We start from the raw sequence: 6,616 nt of genomic DNA, 5'->3' as shown, positions 1-6,616 counted from the left end.
AGAGAGAGAGAGAGAGAGAGAGAGAGAGAGAGAGAGAGAGAGAGATAGAGACAGGAGAAACGTTACTAGGATATCGGATTTAGATGCGAGTGAGCGTATAAGAGAGAAAAAGATGGAAAAGCTTACCTATCACCTGTCGTAAGGTCGTCAGCATGTATACCTCTAGAATATAAGACCGTAGTTCATTAGCGTTTAGGATAGGTTTAGGGTTCGCCCCTGTATAGGAATTTCTTTGTTGATACTTACTGTCACGAAAACAAAAATAAAAAAAAAGAAATGAAAACTGGTGAGACCGCACGGGGGATGGAAAATTAATAAACGAAAGCCCTCTTCGAAGGTCTGTGACTGCTAATCGATCGGGATGAAAGTTAATCGAACAAAAGAAAGTTCGAGAAAGAGAGAAAGAGTGAGTGAAAGAGAGAGAAAGAGAGAGAGAGAGAGAGAGTGCGATAGTAGAATGCATGCAAATAAAAGAATATGTGTGAGAATTAGAGAAAATGTGTGCGTTGGAAAGAAAAAGTATAAGAAAATGCGGTTTAACAGCGAGACTCGAGAGATTAATTAAAAATGACGAAAATGAAGTCGAGCCGATGAGTGCGTGGAGCGTTTCGTTTTATGAAAAAGAAAGTGAGAGAGTGAGAGTGAAACAGAGAGAGAGAGAGAGAGAGAGAGAGAAAGGGGGGGAGCGAGAGAGAGAGAGAGAGAGAGAAAGAGAGGATCCGCATTTCTCGGCGTTTAGAGTGCGTGTAGAGAGATCATTGTAAATTTTCTTTGTTGAAATAATATTTATTGCGCCGAGCGAGCCGATGCGTCATTTTACGTGTAAAATATTGTCATTATTGTCACTCGAATTACTGCGAATATTGTGTATATTAATTAAATGATTACGATTATCATAATATAAAAAAAAGGAGAGGGTGATAGACGAAGTATCGTGTGGTCATCATAAGGTTACTAGAGCATTGAGGATGAATGCGGCTATATAGAAAAAGAGAGAGAAAGAAAGGGAGAGTGAGAGTGAGAGAGAGAGAGAGAGAGAGAGAAAGGGAGAGAGTGAGAGGGAGAGAAAGAAAGAATGTGTGCGTTATACGATATGACAGAGTAGAAAAAAAGAGAGTGAAAGAAAGTCAAGTACAAGAGAAAGATGGATATAACGTGGAAAAATGGTTGAAAGAACGTGTGTGTGAGAGAGAGAGAGAGAGAGAGAGAGAGAGAGAGAGAGAGAGAGAGAATGAGTGAAAGACGGAAAGAAAGAAAAAGAGAGAAAGAGACAGAAGAGGCAGCAGCTGCGTACGGCCACCGGCGAGGTGGGCCGGTAAAGAACGGAACACACTTGTATACGTATTTCTTGTAAACTCTACTTCTTCCATCGCGGACTTTAAAAGTATTTATCGACATAATAATAATATTAATATTATTATTGTAATTATATACGACTGCTGAAAGTGTGATGAACGAACACGAAATCTACGTGGGTGCGAGCATACACACGAGAATATACATAGGAACACACGTACATAATATACATATACCTACGTCATGGGACAAAACGCCTACTAATACACACGTATTACACACGTACATACTACATATATATATATACACATATATATATATATACAAAGAGAATGATATACGTAAAGACATACGGAACAAACACACTCGCGTGAACGAACAAGAGAGGAGTGAGAAAAGCAAAATAAAAACCGTGCTCGACAGATATGCTCGAAACGTACCTACCGACTTACATACAAGCAACCACAAAGATATGCATCATGTATACGCGACTCTTGAAACCATTTTACCAGATTTGTCATTATTTAATTATTTCGGTTGTATTTTAAAATGCAATTAAAGCTCAAATAAATATATATGTTATAAACTATAAAAGAAACGTTAAAGTTTAATTTATCACATCGACAATATTCCATTTCCCTTTCTATCTAGATTTTAGGATCGACGTATCGAAAACAAATACTATTAATGACGAATAATATCGAAGGGTGATCGAAAAACAAAAAGAAAAACAGTCCTTGTAGTCGAGCGAATAGACGAAATTCCTTTATTTATCTTGTCCCATTTGTCTTTCTTTATTTCGTTTTCCTTCTTCATGAAATTATAAACAAAGAAGACGCACAGGCTCGTCGTACGTAATGTTTTGCAACGATGTACTAGATCGTTAAAGGCGTATCCGCTTCTCGCTTTCTTTCAACTTTGCTTTCGCATTAATTAGAAATACCGGTATACGTTTCTACGTGATCGTGCTACGTGTCCGCGCGCGAGCGCAAACTCGAGAGCAGAGCGCACACGTACCTTATCTGCGCTCTACGGATGCACACGAATTTATGCACGAGGACGTCGAGCGTTCGAATACTTAATAGACACGGTCTCGAAGTTGTGCTCGCTGGAGTCTCGTACGATCGCTAATTCGGTATCATAGAGTATCACATCGAATGTGTGCACGCCATCGCGCAATGAGAAACAGATACAACCCTTCTTACGTGGCCGGTACTACCCTCTTCTCTTCTTCTGAGAGGCGAACGAGCGAACGAGTGCGCGCGCGTGTTCGCGTTTAAAGGAATAGACACGACCGGCGGATAAACTAGATAAACCGGGGGGAACTCTGTAAAGCATATTACGAGCGGACAATTTTGCTTATCAGGGACCGAAGACGTTCAACGTGTAGATAAGATCTGCCTGAAGGCCGTCGGTTTCCTTCGAGAAGAACCTTTCGTTGTTGTGTCCCTGTTTTCTTCTTTCTATTTCTCTTTCTTTCTCCTTCTCCTTTTCTCTCTCTCTCTCTCTCTCTCTCTCTGTCTCTGTCTCTCTTTCTCTTTCTCTTCTTCACCCTCAGCGTCGGTTTCGCGCTCGCGCGCGTCGGCGTTTCTCTTCTTTTTCAACCATTCTCGGTGCATAATGACGACTTCGAGTCGGTGGACGCCGGTCTCCAGCCAGCAAATCACGATGAAGGTCGACCCGGTGAACGAGCTAGAGAAGGAAGGCAAAGAGAAAGAAGGAGGGAGAGGTGAAGGGGAGAGGAGTCGCAGAAAACCGGTCGACCACTCGTCCTCTTCATAAGAGATACGCCGCATGCCGCAGATACGCGAATACTTTTATTTTAACCGTAATGCGCTAATGAATTGATACAGCATCGAGAAGCTCCCTCTTTGCTGCTCTCTTCTACGAGCGAGCTCGATCAACCTCCTCTTCGCGTCGTCGTCCTCCTCCTCATCCTCCTTCTTCTCCTCCACCACCATCACCATCACCACTACCACCTCCTACTCCTTTTTCTTTTTTTCCTTCTTCTTCTTCTTCTTCTTTTAGTCCCCTCGCCTACTACGTTCGGAATCCTCGCGAAGAACCACCGGGGATGGATCCGGCGCATACTTTACGCGTATTCGAAATTCGAGAATGCATCGGGAATATCGCTGGTTAACTTCGTTCCCAACGCGTTAATTCCATCTTTGTTGCGGTCCTACAACATATATATATATATATATATATATATATATTACGTGTATACACACGTATTTATATATATATGTGTGTGTGCACAGAACTTGTACGTTACAATTTACATCTAACATCGTTTTTACGATCGCTATCAAAGAGAATCCAACGAAGTAAAAGATAATTACGATTCTTTTTCTTTTCTCTCTCTCTCTCTCTCTTTTTTTTTCTTCTTTGCCTCGTTTTATCGATAACAAACCCGAGATGGAAATAGGAGAATCATTTCTAAAATCGAACGAAATTACCCGATCCCCTTTGCTTTTGGCTATTAAGTAAAGAATTACCCGCGTTGGATGATTTTGATAGCGAAGGACCTTTCTCGGTAAAAGTTCCTAGCTACGCTAGGGAGACGTAAGAAGGATTTATGAAGGGCGAAGAGAAAGAAGAAAAAGCTTTCGAGACTACGACGATGAGAAGGAGGAGAGGAAGAAAGTGTAGAGGGCTAAGGGACGAGAACGGGATGAGGAGGAGAGGAAAAGGGGATCCACTCGGTGAGCTCCGAAAAAGAGGGAAGACGGATGGATAACGGTAACGATAAAGAATTTAAATCTTGTACTATCTAAGCGAGCGGCCGGTAAATCCTCGATAAGGCTCTCTCGCTTCTACGGAGTCGGGCTATTAAGGGCTCCTGCAACTGATTTAGATGGTAGGTGGGCCTCTCGACTTGATACATGACGCTCGTCGTAATCACGGGCAGTTACATGTAATTGATTAAAAAAGGACGCTCGCGATCCACGTCGCATTCATTAAGCCCGTTCGCAAAAAGGTGACGCCGTGGTACTGCAATTTGTCAAGCGCTTTTCGTTAATTGCTTTCGGAGAATATTATAACACGGTTTATGGCAAACGTCAAATGGACGAAGAGAAAAACGCACTTTGGTAACGAATTATTAGGTTGTCGTCGTTGTTGTCGTCGTTGTTGTTGTTATTATTACTTCCTTTTCTTTTTTTTTCTGTTTCTATTTTTTCTTTTTTATTTTTTCACGGAACTACGTTACTAGGTTTTTACACGTAATCGAGAGGGAGAAGAGAAAGAAGGAAGGAAAAGAAAATGAAAAACCGTATTGCTAGACGGTCGAACGAGATAATCTAAATTTTGATATATCGAGTATCGATGGTGAAACGAATTCGTTGGACTCGCGCGACGATAACGATATAATTATCGATATGAATTAGACGGGAATGTTTAAATTACAGACATTTATGTCATTTTTCTTTTTCTTTTCCTTTTCTTTTTTCCTTTCTTTTTTTTTTTTACTGTAATCGTAGACAACACAGAGGAAGGAACGATAACCAGTTTAATGTACGTATATACATACACACACACACACATATATATATATACAAGCGGGAAATCGCGAGTCAACAAATTTCTTCGAATGCGATATCTCTTTAACTTTCTTCTTTGACGGCGTTTCGATTAGTCTCGCTAATAATGGTTATCGAATATCAAGGAGTATCAAACGCATTTTAAGGCATTCCATCGGGCTCGGTGTATTTATGAAAACAATTAAGGAAGATCGGTAGCGTGGTTTTGGAATGGGTAACATAGCAAGCGTAATTATCGGCGCCGACGTCTAATTAGATTCGTTCTGTTCCTCTAAATCGTCACGCACGTACGTACCGTACATGCATATGTATATATATGTAAATAGGTGAGATACTTTCTATGTCGAAGAAGGCCACCAATAGTCTTACCGATCGCATCCTTTCGCGCGACTATCGTTATTATCGTAAACGATATACAAGCGCGAAACTACTATCGGCTAGTCTCGTTCAATCGTGTAGATTCAATGGTTAATAATTATGGAGCGCCTGTTCTTTCAACTTCGCATTTGGTTCGAGAAAAGGGACGACGAAAACTAAAACTCGACGATTCGAGACAGAAATGATGATGCAGTGGTTATATATTCTTATTCGTGTATAAGTATGTAAGTATACATAGATTTACATGGGGAAGGTGCACGAACGGTGAACGCGAGAAGTCGAGAAACTTAAAAGACGAGAAAGAGAGAGAGAGAGAGAGAGAGAGAGAGAGAGAGAGAGAGAGAGAGAGAGGATGCTGAGAAGAGGTAGGTAAAGAAGATGGTAAGAGATAGAAGAAGAAGAAGAAGAAGAGAGAGAGAGAGAGAGAGAAGAGGGCAAGGAGGAAGAAAAGAGGGCTTACGAACCTCACCTACTCTATTGCCCGGGGCCGGTAATGAATTCGTCTAATGGGTCGTAAAGAATGCGATCTTATGGAGCAGAGAGGATAAAATAAAACATCGGCAGAGAGGCTACCGATTCTCGAACGGCCCTTAAACTAACCCTCGCTTTAAAGGAACGAGCCCTCATCCCTCTCCGCCCGCCCACGGTATTTAAACGCTCTCGCTCTCGTCGATACACACCGACATCGATGAGAAGTTTTCTTACTTCGCTGTAGTGGAGACTTAACAAAAAAAAAAAAAAAAAGAAAAGAAAATGAAAAAAAAAAAAGAAAAGAAAAGAGAGAGGAAACAGAAAAAAGAAAATATTTCCTCCGGCCGATGAATGGGATATCAAAAGAGTAAAATGATATCTTTTACATCTGCGGATCCAAAAATGATTCTATTATCGAACGAATCGATCGAAGAATTAGTAACGGCGCTCTTTCGAATTTTAAAGTTAGTTCGATTATTAAATTTACTTTTTTAATCGATTTGAAAGAAACCGTCGGAATAATTCGACGTAAGTAAATCGTTTGAATTGACATAGATTCTTGGACATATTTTAAGGAGCAAAGGACCCTAAAAATCCGTAACCGTCTTGTCCAGATAAGAGATAGGTCTCGCCTCTCTTTAAGAGCCCACGTCAAAGATAAAGGAAAAGAAGTTTGAGAGTCGCTGGCGCGGATCCAGGGAGTCCGGTGTTGACGACATCGGTGCCCTATCGAAATCCGTAATTCTTCGACGATTGGCCCCCCCGATGAACCCAACGGGCGCAAATCTCTCTTTCTCCTTCGACCTTCTTTCCCTCCCTCTTGCCCCTATCCCACCCCTTCTCGTCGTTTGTCTCTCATTCCAATGGATCCGAGCCGGTTAGGGTTTCTTCCTTTTCGACCGATGGATCCTCCTACCAAAACTACCTCT

The sequence above is a fragment of the Vespula pensylvanica genome, chromosome 22, assembly GCF_014466175.1.
Source record: "Vespula pensylvanica isolate Volc-1 chromosome 22, ASM1446617v1, whole genome shotgun sequence".
Classification (NCBI taxonomy): domain Eukaryota; kingdom Metazoa; phylum Arthropoda; class Insecta; order Hymenoptera; family Vespidae; genus Vespula; species Vespula pensylvanica.
This window is presented reverse-complemented; position numbering follows the sequence as displayed.